Source organism: Balaenoptera borealis (assembly GCF_965194805.1).
Source record: "Balaenoptera borealis genome assembly, chromosome: 1".
NCBI lineage: Eukaryota > Metazoa > Chordata > Mammalia > Artiodactyla > Balaenopteridae > Balaenoptera > Balaenoptera borealis.
The window spans coordinates 7810855-7825987 of record NC_138860.1 but is presented as its reverse complement, the minus strand read 5'-3'; positions in this window follow the sequence as shown (position 1 = coordinate 7825987).

Sequence of the window (15133 nt, the reverse complement as noted above, 5' to 3'; positions counted from 1 at the left end):
GCCTTACCTACTCATAGGAGAAAATTCAAAACAATTGTCACTTTGATAGAAATGTAAACTTCCAATATGTTGACACTTTTAAAATAGAGCATTAAGTTAGTTGATTAAAAATTATAAAGTGGCAGTAGTTAAAAATGGAATTTATTAGATCTTTGGTAAGCATCAGATATAACACCTCATATACAAAGTACTATTTATTTAATAATAAAGATACCATTTCATATGAGTAGTACTAAATTATTTAATAAATAGTGCTGGAATAGTTATGGATGAAGAACTTGTTTTTCATTGCAACACAGAAATTATAATAAAATTAATCTCCAGATGGATTAACATGGCACCTCTAAATTATGTCATGAAAAAGAAGAAGAAATAGCTGTAAGTTTTTCAGATATACTGGCTAATTACAACCTTTCAAAACAAAAGAGATAATAACCAAACAAAATATGAACTAAAATAGAACAACTTAAAACATACGCTGAAGCTATGTTGGACAGAAGAGGTAATTTTGACTACATAAAATTAAATATTTCTGCCCAGGAATCAAGCCATTGCAAACTCAAAAGGGAAATGATATTAAGAAAAATATTTGCAAAACAAAAGACAATGTTTAGAAAAGTTGCTGTATTTAATACATTAAAAAATTAAGATTAATTTAAAAAATACAATTGAGCAAAGTACATGAACTGATTATTCATAGAAACACCAATACTGAAGACTCATGAAAAAAGGTTGTAACTAGTAGATCAATAAATTTTGATGATGATTTCTTTTAAATTTCAACTGGACAAATAGAGAAAAGTTCAGATAAGATTGTAAAATGATAATTAAAGTATAAAGGTATAAGAGAGACAGTATTTTAACTCACCCAACTCATTAGAAATTTGGGTGTTTCCCTTTTATTAACTTTAGAGAAAGGGTGGGAAATTACATAAAGGGTCTAATAAAATAACCAACCAACAAAGTTTTCAGTGATCTGATGCCAGATCACCAATTGAAGACAACCTTCGCTTGTAGTGTTAGCCCTAAATAGTTGAAATGCCTCTGCGTACAAATTGCCTTTTAGTCATGAAGTTATTATAGGGATCAAGGAGAAATTTCTGCTCTTAAAAAATTAATACATACATGTTACATGTTTACAAATCTAAGCAGTGATCTGAAAGTTTTAGATAAGTGGTGCTATTATCTTCACATTAACAAGAGACAACTGAGGACAAGAGAACTTAAGTAATGTACACAAATACACACTAAATTGAACTAAGAATTAAATATAGATTAGTTTTCTACAAGAACCTTTACAAGAAGATATATATATGTGTATGTGTGCATATATATGTATACATACATGTATATATTAAGTTATAAGGTTTATCTGCATGGGAAAGGTTTATTCAACATATTTCATTATGCAGAAATGCCATGTTTATCTAACTTGACTCATTGAATATTTAAATGTGATTTTTGGTTGCAGAGAGCAACAGATTGTGACACTATTTTCTTCATATTGTGTTTTAAATTCTTCTTCACATTTAAAAATGTTGAAACATTTTTGTTTTATTTTAAAAATTACATTTTTAAAACATTTTAGATTTTTAAAATATTATTTTATGCAAAATATGTTCTTCTCTTCCCCAAATCAGGAAAATCAGATGACCTGCTACCACAGTAGATTTTTTGCTGATAAATGTATTCCAAAAGAAAAGTCTGAAGACAAAGCACAGTTAGCTGCAAATTTCTCTCCAAATATGGTAAGTCTAGACTTATAGAGTTCCTGAATTAGTGGTATTTTATTTGGTTTTTACTCTCTAGTGAAATCAAATGCCAGCCTCTCTTTATGAAAGAGAAGAGCTGAGCTAGTAAACAATTATTGAAACTACAGAACTATAATCTGGCTTGAAAATTCACAATTTTAAACACAACAGTAAAATTCTGGCAGGAATTACAAGGCAGATTAAGAGTCATGCATATTTAAAATAATTATCAGAGGTTAAGTATATATATATTCTTTAGGCACTGAATAAATGCTTCTTAGCTGCTTAAAGCACTAGTTTTGGAAGTAAATGACTGACCTCAATGGATAAAAGTATATCATTACTCATTGAATAGTTTTATTGAATAGCTACAGTGCAATAGTTACTACCTTTGACCCTGAAGCTATAATGGCAAAGTAATATTGATGTAGTCTCAACCCATATGGAGAATATAGGCATGTGAAAGACAAAGAAAGAACTGAAATGATTGCAAAATGTGAGTAAAGAGACCACCTTGGAAAGCTCTGTGAGATAGAGTTGCTCAGCTCTGTAGTAGGACAGAGCATGGCACATAAATAGCACAGAAAAGATGCCCTTAGGTCTGGAGAAAATACAAAAGGGATTGGGGCACGGGGTGTATGGAGATTGTCAAGGGCCATCCCTGTTAAAGTATTAAAGCAATTTTATAGTTACTTGTCTTCAAAATGACAAATTCAATTAAAATTCATCAAGTATAGAAAGTCTGTCGATGGGAGACTGGTGTGATTCATTTTGCATCTTCAAAATATCACTTGAATGTGAAGAGTCTATTGGAGGATTTCCATTGACGGGAAATTGACAGGCCAGGGAATCTGTCCAAATGTGCTGAACACAAAAATGATGCAAACACTTTCCTTAAAAAAATCCTTTAAAACTGTATAGATAATGTTTTGAACTTCACTCTCAGTACAGGAAGATGGAATTGCATGGCAGAGTCAGGTTCTCTTTAGCTATTGCCAATCTAATGAGAAATGAAAACTACTGGTGTCTAAAAGATGTGTTTGCTACAAGTGAAGACACACACGATTTGCTGATCTAAGGAGTGTGGCTTGCATTCAGCTAGGCATGGAGAGAATAACTGGGTGGTATGGACATGCCCAACTCAGTGCTTATGCCAGGGCAGTCTAAGGAATGTACTTTTTCTGAGTATTAATTAAAATTGAACCAAACAATATTATCAGAAAATAGTGTTAATCTGAATGTGCTTTATTTCCCTTCTTGTCACCATTTAACGTATGTTTTCTCACGCTTAAAAATTCTTACATTTCTATTGAGAAAGTTCTTACATGTATGTGAAAATTTTTCAAAGGATTTCATCTAAAAATAGTTATTAATAAGTAAAATTTTCAGATTATTATTTTGTTTGGATTTTTTTCTGCAGGGGGAAGGGATCTGTTTTTGTTGTTCCTTGTTAGGACTTTGCCCCAAGCTATAGCAAAAATGCCTTCCTTGAAAACAGGGTCAACTTTTTTAAAACAAGAAATTAGTTTAAAATTCACCTTTATTAAGCCCAATGAGTGTGTAAATTATAAAAATGAAGTAAAGGTAATATAATATAAAGCAATGCAAAAAACACCACCAAAATACTCTTTTAGGAAATTGCACCTTTATTAACATTAATAATAAATGATTCACCATTACGATTATTTCCTAGACAATAATTCTCCGTGATATAATGACAAAACTAAATATACATGGAGAAAATATAAAAGATAATGAACATATGACACATGAATATATAGAAGCAGTATCTTTTTTCTAAAGGGATTTCCTCTAATTTGTAAAATTCAGAGCAAATCAAATATCTGTCAAAACAATATAAAACTAAAAGCTTGTGCTGAGGGTCTTTGTCCAGTTTTTTTAAACCTTTACCAAATGAATCAAGTATATTGCAGTGACTGCACTGAGTAGAGAATTAGATGTATGTACCTGTTTATTTCTTTTCTATTGGCTTTATCCAGTTTTAAATTAATTTCTACTATCACCGTAAAATGAGTTCAACAGCCTTCAGTCATCTCTTCTTTGGAACAGTCTGTATCAGACAGGAATTATATTTTTCATCTTCAAAGTATAAGTTAGGTAGAACTCTCTATGATATTTTAGATAAGAGTTTTTATGGCATGAATATTTTCAATTTCTTTAGCCATTATCTGTATATTAAAGTTTTCTGTTTCTTCTTTGGTCAGATCTAACATTCTGTAGAAATTAATTTTTTAACTATGTTTCACAGTTTTTATATGGTGTATATTTGTTTATAATTCACTTTAAGTACATTGTACCTACTGTGTCTGAACTTTTGTAATTTTGACACACCATGTTTTATTTAGTGGAAGTCTCTCCATTTTTCTTACTAGGTCCTGTGAAGGTTCTGTTATTACTGTTATTGTTCTTATCGAATTATTTTCAAAGAAACAGCTCTTGTCTTTGTTAATTTTTGATATTGTTTTATAGTTGGCTCTTTGTCTCATTAATCCTTTCCTTATCTCTATTTTTATTTTCTTCTTTTGAGAGAGAGGGCAAAGGCATTAATCTGATGGTATTTGGCTAGTTTCTTTAATAGCATAACATGAATGCTTTCACTTCATATTGTTTTGTTTGACATATTTAAACACCTTTTTAAAATTGCAATAAGTATTGCATTACTGTGTCCAAGATCTGTTGTTATTGTTATTATTGTATCTTACTATTTAACATCACCCTGATTTCTACTTTAACTCAAGGGTTATGCACAGCAAGATTTTATGAATTTCTAAACATTTTTTCTAGTTTTCATCAGCGATTTTTAAGTATATTGGCTTCATTCAGAGCACCTGGTCCATATGCATTGCTTTTTCAGGATTCTTAAGGCTTTATTGTAGTCTACTACATAGAAGTAAATGCTCTGTTCTCCATAGAAACATACACATTAGTTCTGAATTGATGTTTGTATTATTTAGATTATATTTTATTAAGTTACAATGCTTATTAAATGTTTCATTAAGTTACATGTAATAAGTTAACATTGCTTTTCTCTCTGTTATAATCTAACTCTGCTGATTTATATTATTTTCTGCATATATTTTTTTCAGTTTGTACCTTATTTATTTTGAATTTATGCTTTAGTTATCATTGTTTGTTTCTCCTTTTTTTATTTTATAAATATATTTTTCTTTTTTCCTTAGAAAAGATTTTAAAATTTTTATTTGATTTATATTTTTACATCAAAATTATCTAGGCTTTCTTTCATTTTGTATTTTCCTTTTTAAAATTTTGTTTTGCATTATCTTATTTTCAACATCACTGCATTATTTAAATAGAAATGCTTAACTTCAAACAATACATTGGTAAATCTTTGGAGACTTCAGGCAGCCTGTCTGCTGATGGGCGGGGCTGTGTTTCCACCCTGTTGGTTGTTTGGCCTGACGCGTCCCAGCACTAGAGCCTTCAGGCTGTTGGGTGGAGCCAGGTCTCAGTGCCAAAATGGACAGACAGCTCATGCTGATGAATATTCCCTGGGACCTCTGCTACAAGTGTTCTTGTCCCCACAATGAGCCACAGCCAACCCCTGCCTCCCCAGGAGACCCTCCTAGACCCGTCAGTAGGTTTAGCCCAGGCTCCTACGGAGTCACTGCTTTGCCCTGGGTCCCAGTGCACGTGAAAGCTTGTGTGTGCCCTCCAAGGGTGGAGTCTCTGCTTCCCCAGTCCTGTGGAGGAGCTCTTGCCCTCAAGCACCACTGGCTTTCAAAGCCAAATGCTCTGGGAGCTCCTTCTCCCAATACCAGACCTTTAGGCTTGGGAGCCTGATGCGAACCTCAGAACTCTTACTCCTGTGGGAGAACCTCTGTGATAGAATTATTTTCCAGTTTGTGGGTAGCCCACCTGGCAGGCATGGGATTTGATTACATCGCAAAAGCGCCTCTCCTACTTTCTCGTTGTGGCTTCTTGTTTGTCTTCGGATGTAAAGTATCTTTTTTGGTAGGTTCCAGTCTTTTTTGTCGATGGTTGTTCAGCAGTTAGTTGTGATTTGGGTGTTTTCGTGAGATGAGGTGAGCTTAAGTCCTTCTACTCCACCGTCTTGTCTCTTCCCACTCTCTTTTTTGTTCTAATTCAATCTAAGGGCATCTGTTTTTTGATTGGTGGATTTAAAACATTTATTTTAGTCATACGTTATTCAGTAATCTCAGGCCTTAGAATTAATCAGCTAGTTTAATATTAGTTTACCATAATTCATATGAAACAATTCATATATATGGTATTTTTTCTTTTGGGTATTGTCAGAATCCTCTAGATTCCACATTTTTTCTTCTATGTTCCCTCCAAATTTAAGAAACAATACATTATAATGTGTTAAATTATCAATAATCTCATATTATCCTGGACCAAAATAAAACTACACCATGATGTCAATTTTGGTCTTCTAAACTGTTAACAGATAAACTGTGGCAAATAAAAACTTTTCAAGATTTTTTTGAGCAGACATAGATTCAAATCTGAAAGCACTCTGCAAGCAGGAGCTAGGAGAAATGCTTTTATAGAACAGACGCAGAAGCAAAGAAAGGAAATTATTTGATTGGCTATGACTTATGTGATAGCGCTATTTGGGAAAAGTAGTTGGCTGTTTGTGATTTGTTGTTTTTATTTAATTTTTATTTTTAATTTTTTTAGGGATCCAAAGGCAGTTTATTCCCTCTGGCAAAGCTTCCCTTACAAAATTCTGTGATGAGTTGTTGTTTTTAAATGTCATTTTTATTTGGTTAAGAGTACATTTACAGTTGACTGTGGCTTAGGTTTCTATTTGCTTATGTAGTCTTCCAAGGCACTGAATCATTTCAATCTAATGACCTCCTTGTTTAATTACTTTAACACTACAGTGCCCAGTCAATATTTTGCTTTTATGTTTTTCATATGAATGTACCTTTTTATGGCATTGATTATTTCCCCCTTAAACAGTAAAACTGTAAGTTACCCCTCAACTCAATGTCATATTTTTCATTGGGTTATTAATGACCCATCTTCATATTTCTGAAGCCTTCAATATCTTCAGAGTGTCTTCAATTTAAGCAGTTGTTGAAACAAATATAATCTTTCAAGTTTGATCTTATTGCTTCAAGCTTAGTATCATCCCCCCCCCCCTTTTTTTTTTTTTTTTTTTGCTTAGAGTTTTGCTATTAAAAAAGTCTGACATCAGTATCAAGGAGAGATTGCATTAATGGTATAACTTATTGTGTTTATTCAGTACTTAGATATTTAATCTCTAGAACTGGTCTGACTAGATCTAAATCTCACTCCTGGATTTTCTAATATGTAACTGCGGATAATGATAACATTGTAGAATTGTATTATTAGGTTACTAAGTCATTTAAAACAGGAGAGTCTTAGACCATTTTCACACTGACATTAATTTTATCTTCATTATTAAAAATATTAAAATGCTCCCAGATCATTGTAGACAGCATATTAAGTATCCTTACTATTAATTTTGAATCAATACAAGACAAAGCTAGAAGTTCAATATATTGAGAACAAGAAAGTATATTTAATATTGTCAAAGCTACCTATCCAACTGAAAGAAAAACCTTTGAATTATGCTTCCTATCATATAAAAAAGTTAATTTCAGATAGGTTAATGTACTAATTAATAAAATAAATAAATATTTTATGAAAATTAGATAATAGCATGTCAAACTCAGATGTCCTTTGTAAAAAAGATCCAAACTTAGCAGGTGTAAAATAATCAATACACTCCACACAAACACACAGCTCCAAGACATATCAAACAATATATAGAACTGTGAATCATTCAAGGCAAAAGAGACCACATAGATAGGGAAGAAATGGTTGCAAGTATATAAAAGCTAAAGGGTCACTATATGTAATAAAAATAAAATTAAAGTCAATACATAAAGATTAATAATAAAATAGAAAATCTTATCCAATGTGTATCAGTAGTCAATGCAAAGAAATGCTAAAAAAATAAACCATATACAAATTAAAAGATCCCAAACTTAACTAGCAGTTAAGGACATGTAAATAAAGAATCCATCAATATAAATTTATATCCATCATGTAGTCAAAAAAATTAAGAAACTATAATAATTATTGTTAGTGAGATATTAGGGGAAATGATAGTTTCATATATTGTAAGTGACCAAATGGATGTATTGTCTTTTATTTTCTTTTTTAATTTTTTTTATTTTTTTGGATATGCTGATATGTTTATTTTTTTTAACATCTTATTGGAGTATAATTGCTTCACAATGGTGTGTTAGTTTCTGCATTATAACAAAGTGAATCAGCTATACATATACATATATATCCCCATATCTCCTCCCTCTTGCGTCTCCCTCCCACCCTCCCTATCCCACCCCCTAGGTGGTCACAAAGCATGGAGCTGAACTCCCTGTGCTATGTGGCTGCTTCCCACTAGCTATCTATTTTACATTTGGTAGTGTATATATGTCCATGCCACTCTCTCACTTCGTCGCAGCTTACACTTCCCCCTCCCCCTGTCCTCAAGTCCATTCTCTATGTCTGCATCTTTATACCTGTCCTGCCCCTAGGTTCTTCAGAATTTTTTTTTTTTTAGATTCCATATATATGTGTTAGCATATGGTATTTGTTTTTCTCTTTCTGACTTACTTCACTCTGTATGACAGTCTCTAGGTCCATCCACCTCACTACAAATAACTCAATTTCATTTCTTTTTATGGCTGAGTAATATTCCATTGTATGTATGTGCTACATCTTCTTTATCCATTTATCTGTCAATGGACACTGTCTTTTAGACAATTAAACTGGCAATCTCAATCTCTCTCTTCTTCTCCCTCACTTATCCTGCCACTGGCAGTATCATGTTAATACAGAAATATTTTGACCGAATAATCAAAAAGATAAGTGTGCATTAATATGTATTGAAGCATTTTTCTTGATGTCAATAAAGAATGGTAACTAAGTGCATACAGTGTTTTCAGTAAGGTAGACCATCTGCCAAGGGTTAAAAAAAGGAATATCAAAGATTTGTACTTATGAGGAATATGTACTCTACCACAATGGCTTTGAATTACAAATCTGTTACAAGATGAATGGAAAATAATTATTTTTTAAAAGCACTCACTTTAAAATAACGAAGAAGTTAAAGAAGAAAACTCAAAGGAATTTGGAAAATATTTTGAAACTATAATTTAAAAAAATATCAAAATCTGTGGAATGAAGCTAAAGCAGTAATTAAGAGAGGTATACAGGGCTAAATGTTTATATTAGAAGAAAAAGAAAAGGTCTAAAATTAATGATCTAAGCTTCCACCTTAAGGAGCTAGAAAATAGAAGTGAAACTCAGTGTCAGTAGAAACAATGAAATAATCAGAGCAGAATTCAATGAAATAATAAATAGACAAATGATAGAGAAACTTTATTAAACTAAAACTGTCTCTCTTTTCATTGCTTTTTATTGTGATAAAATACACAAAACAAAATATTTACCATTTTAACCATTTTTAAGTGTCCTGTTCAATGGTATTAAATGCATCCATACTGTTATGCAAACATCACCATCATCTATCTCTGAAACGCTTTCTTCTTGCAAAACTAAAACTCTATATCCATTAAACAATAATTCCCCATTTTTTCCTACCCCTAGTCCCTGGAAACTACCTCTATGAATTTCACTACTCTAGGTACCTCATATAAGTGGAACTATACAATATTGGGTTTTTTGCTATTGGTTTATTTCACTTACTGTAATGTCTTCAAGGTTTATCCATGTTGTAACATATGTCAGAATTTCCTTCCTTTCCTAGGCTAATATCCCATTATATATAAATACAACATTTTACTTATCCATTCATCTGTCAGTGGACATTTGGGCTGCTTCCATGTTTAATCTATTGTGACCAATACTGCTATGGACATGGGTGTACACATATCTCTTCAAGACCTGTTTCAAAATATTTTAATTATATACCCTGAAGTGGAATTGCTGTATCATATGGTAATTCTATTTTTAATTTTTTGAGGAATCACCTTACTGTGTTGGCAGCAGCCGTAACATTTTAGTTTCACAACAACAATGCACAAGGTTTCCAAATTTCTTCACATCCCCACCAACACTTGTTATTTCTGTATTTGTTTTGTTTCATTTTAATATTAGCCATCCTAATGGGCATGAGGTGGTATCTCATTGTGGTTTGATTTGCATTTCCCTAAGGATTAGTAATGGTGATCATCTTTTCATGAGCTTATTAGTCATTCATATGTCTTTTTTTGGAGAACTATCTATTCCAGTCCTTTGCCCATTTTTTGAACCAAGCTGTTTGTTTTCTTACTTTTGAGTTCTCCATATATTCTAGATATAAAAACCTCATCAAAACTATGATTTGTGAATATTTTCTTTCATCTTGTGGGTTTTCTTTTTACTCTGTTCATAGTATCTTTTGATGCACAACTGAAAAAATATAATAAAATCCAATTTGTGTATTTTTTCTTTTGTTGCCTATGCCTTTGATGTCATATCCAAGAAATCATTGACAAATACAATGTCATAAAGTTTTTGCCTTTGTTTTCTTCTCAGAGTTTTATAGTTTTAGATCTTACATTTATGTCACAAATTCATTTTGAGATATTTTTTGTATATAATATTCAGTAAAGGTCCAACTTTATTCTAATAGTGAATGTTTAATTTTCCCAGCACCATTTGCTGAAAAGACTGTCTCCTCCATTGAATGGTCTTGGAACTCTTGTCAAAAATAATCTGACCTAATATTATTTCTGTACATTCTATTTTATTCTTTTGGTCTCTATGTCTATCTTTATGTCAGGACTACAGTGTTTTGATTATTGTAGCTTTGTAGCATGTTTTGAAATCAGGACATGTGAGTCCTCCAGATTTGTTCTTTTTCAGGATCGTTTTGGCTGTTTGAGTTTACTTAAGATTCCATATGAATTTTAGGATTATTTTTTATTTCTTCAAAAAATGTCATTGGGATTTTGATAGAGATAGTATTAAATCTGTAGGCTGATTTGGATTGTATCAACATATTAACAATATTAATCTCTCTAAGTCATGAGCATGGAATGTCTTTCCATTTATTTATGTCTTTCGTGATTTCTTTAAGCAGTGTTTTTTGATTTTCAGTGTGAAAATCATTTACCTCCTTGGTTAAGTTAATTCCTAAGTATTCTTTTTTTTTTTTAATTTCATTTTAAGTGAATTTTTTTCTCAATTTCCTTTTCAGTTTGTTCATTGTTAGTGTACAGAAATGAAACTGATTTTTGTGTATTGACTTTGTTTCTTGCTACCTTGATGAATTTATTAGTTCTAGCATTTTTGTGTGTGTGGAATCTTTAGAGTTTTCTACTTATAAGATCATATTTTCAAACAGAGATAATTTCACTTCTTCCTTTCCAGTTTGGATGCCTTTTATTTCTTTTTCTTGCTTAATTGATTTGTCTAGGACTTCTAGTACTCTGTTGATGAAAAGTGGCCAAAGCAGATATCCTTACCTTATTCTTGATCTTAGAGGAAAAGCTTTTAGTCTTTCATCATTAAGTATGCTGTTTGCTGTAGGTTACTCATATATGGCTTTTATTGTGTTGAATAGTTTACTTCCTAGTTTGTTGAATGTTTTTATCATGAAAGGATGTTGAATTTTTTTCAAGTTTTCTTCTTCATCAACTGAGATGATCATTTTTTTTTCCTTCATTCTGCTAATGTGGTATATATTAAATTGACAAATTTTCATATGCTACACACCCTTGCATTCTAGGAATAAACCTCATTTGGTCATGGTATAAAAAAACCTTTTAGTGTGCTGCTGAATTCAATTTGATAATATTGCATCTATATTCATAAAGAATTTTGGCCTGCAGTTTTCTTTTCTTGCAGTGGCTTTGTCTGGCTTTGATACCAGGGCAATTCTGGCCTCCTGGATGAGTTAGATATGTTCCCTCATTTCTAAATTCTGGCAAACTTTGAGAAGAATTGGCATTAGTTTATTTTTTATATTTGATAGAACTTACATTTGATGCCATATAGACAGATGATAGGTAAGGAGATAGAGGACTTGTACAAAACAATAAACCAAGTAGATCCAACAGATATATACAGAGCACTACCCAACAATAGAGGAATACGTATTCTTTTCAAGTGCACATGTGACATTTTCCAGGGTAGACCATGTGTTAAACCACAAATTACATCTCAGTAGACTTTAAAAGATAGAGATCATGCAAACTATCTTCTCCAACTACAACAGGGTGAAGTTAGAAATTAATTACTGAAGGAAAACTGGAAAATTCACAAATTTGTGGCAGTTAAACAACACAATCAAACAACCAAATAAGAACTTACGAGGGAAATTAGAAAATGATTAGAGATGAATGAAACAGCAAAACAGCATATCACACGTTATGGGATAGAGCAAAAGCAGTACTAACTGGGGAATGTAGAGCTATGAATGTTTACATTAAAACACAAGAAAGATCTCAAATCAACAATCTAACTTTATACTTTAAGAAACAAGAAAAAGCAGAATAAACTAAACCAAAAGCTAACAGAAGGAAGGAAAAATAAAGATTAGAGCAGAGATAAACAAAAGCTGTTTCAAAAAGGTTATAAAAAGCATACATCATAAACAGAAAATGTGTATATATAAAAGAAATTTATATTTCATTTGTTAAATTTACTTTACCCAATATTTGATCATTTTACACATATTGGAAAAATGAATCATATATAGTATTTGGTGGCTATCAATGTGGAATATTTTAAACCTCATGCAAATTCTTTAATATTGAATATGAGAAAGAAACTCTTAGCTGAATGTACTATGGAGTTATTTGGGTATATATTTCCCATTTTCTCATGAATTAAAACATTCAAACTTATAAATTTTAAGTATAAGATACTCATTGTTTTAGTTTTGCCAGAATACTAACAGAACCATAACCAACACATCTTTCAATAATTTCTGGATCCTTTTGATGTGTGAAAAGTATGGCTTCACATATATGAAAATAATGTGATAAATGAAATGTATTGATATATAATTTGGCTTTGAGTTCAGGCTATCCATTATTAAGTAGTGAAAATATTTATTATGATAACATTTTCCCTGGAATATATATCAGTTGTTAATGTATTAAGTTAAAGATGTTTTAATTTTATGATACTTAAAATTTATGATGTTTTAAAAATGTTTACATGTGTATTCTTCTCTGGGTGCATTCCATAATACAATAAAAAGTCTGAAGTGATGAACATTTTATATATATATATAAACATAAATATGTATTTATACATATACATTTATGTATATAAATACATACATAAATAAATATATATAAATTATATATATATACATTTATATATATATATATGATTCTACTTTGATCTTAATGCACTGAGTAAAATGCTTACAAACCTGATGTCAGAGGGCCACTGGTAGGTTAGATTGTGATCTTACTCTGCATCACCTTGAAAACAGTCTTGGGAATAGTCTCGATATTTCTAGGAATCTTGCCTAAAGAATGCAGTATGTATCCAAATTTTCTGCTATGTGACCCGGTTTCACTGTTGTCATAATAGCTCAGCTTTCCTGTCAGGCCACAGGCAACTCAGTCTCAGCCATAAACACTATACCATCTTCATAGTTAAAATATTAGACATGGGACACTTTAATATTTTTCTCACAACAACTTTGACACAGTAATATGGAGGCCATACAAAGTAGACGTTAATAGCCGAAGGTACCAAAATGTATATTTCTCAGAAAACCTAGCACAGAAATCTGAATAAACTTCTAGTCCACTCCTTAATCCTGGCCCTCAGTTCCTCGCCTCTGGGCCAAAGATGTCCTTGCAGGAAGTCTGGTTTGACCTCATAAAGAATGTCATAAAATCCATGGTTTATGACTTCTTTTTACTATATCAAATATCCTCTAAATTGTTATCTTACCATTTATTTTTCTTCTTTGAAAAAAAGACTTTCTCTCATTCTTATTTTTAAATCCAGACAAGACCCCCTTCTCAACACACTGCTTTTAGTCATTGACTTGTTTCAGAAAGCTTGTCAGTTGCCCAGGAGAGTGTTCCACATTGTGGATTTTTCTGTTTGTGTCTTTTGGTATTCCTTAATTGTTTTTCCATCCCTCAAATTTCCTGTAAATAAACATTAGATCTAGAGGATTAATTAGACTCAGATTCAAACTTTTGGCAAGAAAATTTATAGATGGCGTCTTGTGTTTTATATTTAAAACCAAAGAGTAAGAGTTGGTAAATAAGCACAATCAATTCCAACTATCTATCATGAGCTGAGTTGCTTTTAAAAATTATATGAAATGGTTATTTTTATTTTCAACTGGTGTAAAAGAACATTTTTAATTATCTCTTCAAATATAAAAATCAGAAATTACTAAAATAGAGGTCTTTTGGTTTTGGTTTTTCTACAATCTAATGGTTCTTAGTGGTAGAAGTTACTTTGATTTGTAAGCTAAAGTAGATATTTGACAATACAATCTGCATTAAATAAACCAATCTATTATAATTGAATTTGTATATTTCCATTTTTCTTCAGTAGATATAGTGTTTGTTCTTTTTTTTCTGACCATTGTTTCAGCTCTCTTGTTAAGCTTCTACACTATATATCATTCTTCAAAAGGGAAGCAAAATAAATATAATCACTCATGAAAATCTTACAGCCTATTTTGAGAAAAGAATATGTTAAATTACCTGAGAACAATATAAATAGTAAGGATAAAAGTATTTTGTTACTGCATATTAAATATGAAAGTTTGGAACACAAGTGAAAGGTTTATATGTAAAAAGTTTCCTATGTAACAACATTTTGAAATCAGACGTGTACATGTATAAAGAAAAATGTAATCTATAAATATAATGTTATGAAAGGAAATTTGCAAGTATACAGAAAAATAAGCAACACTGATAATTAATTTTTATATATAAAGGCATTACATTTTATTGTCTGCATTATTTATTCATGCAAAAAAAATATGACACACACTAGTTGGTTAACTTTGTATGTATTTGCCTCCACATGACATACTTATCAATTTTATACTGCTTTCTGGGTGTATATTAAATAGACAGGACTATCTTTCTCCCAATCATTAAAAGTGTTTTCATGATATTTTAAATTTAATTTCAAATAATCTTTATTTTTAATATGCTTTGACATCAGTTAATCGCTGCAAATTTATTTGCCTAGCTCAGACCTTTCTTTTGATCCCCCAAAGAGTTCATCCATTTTCACTTGGATGTTTTATGGGAAGCCCACAAAAATATATCCAAATCAGAAATAATGACTTCCACTGTTTCTCAAGTACAAAATGCTATATATGGGAACAAAGAACA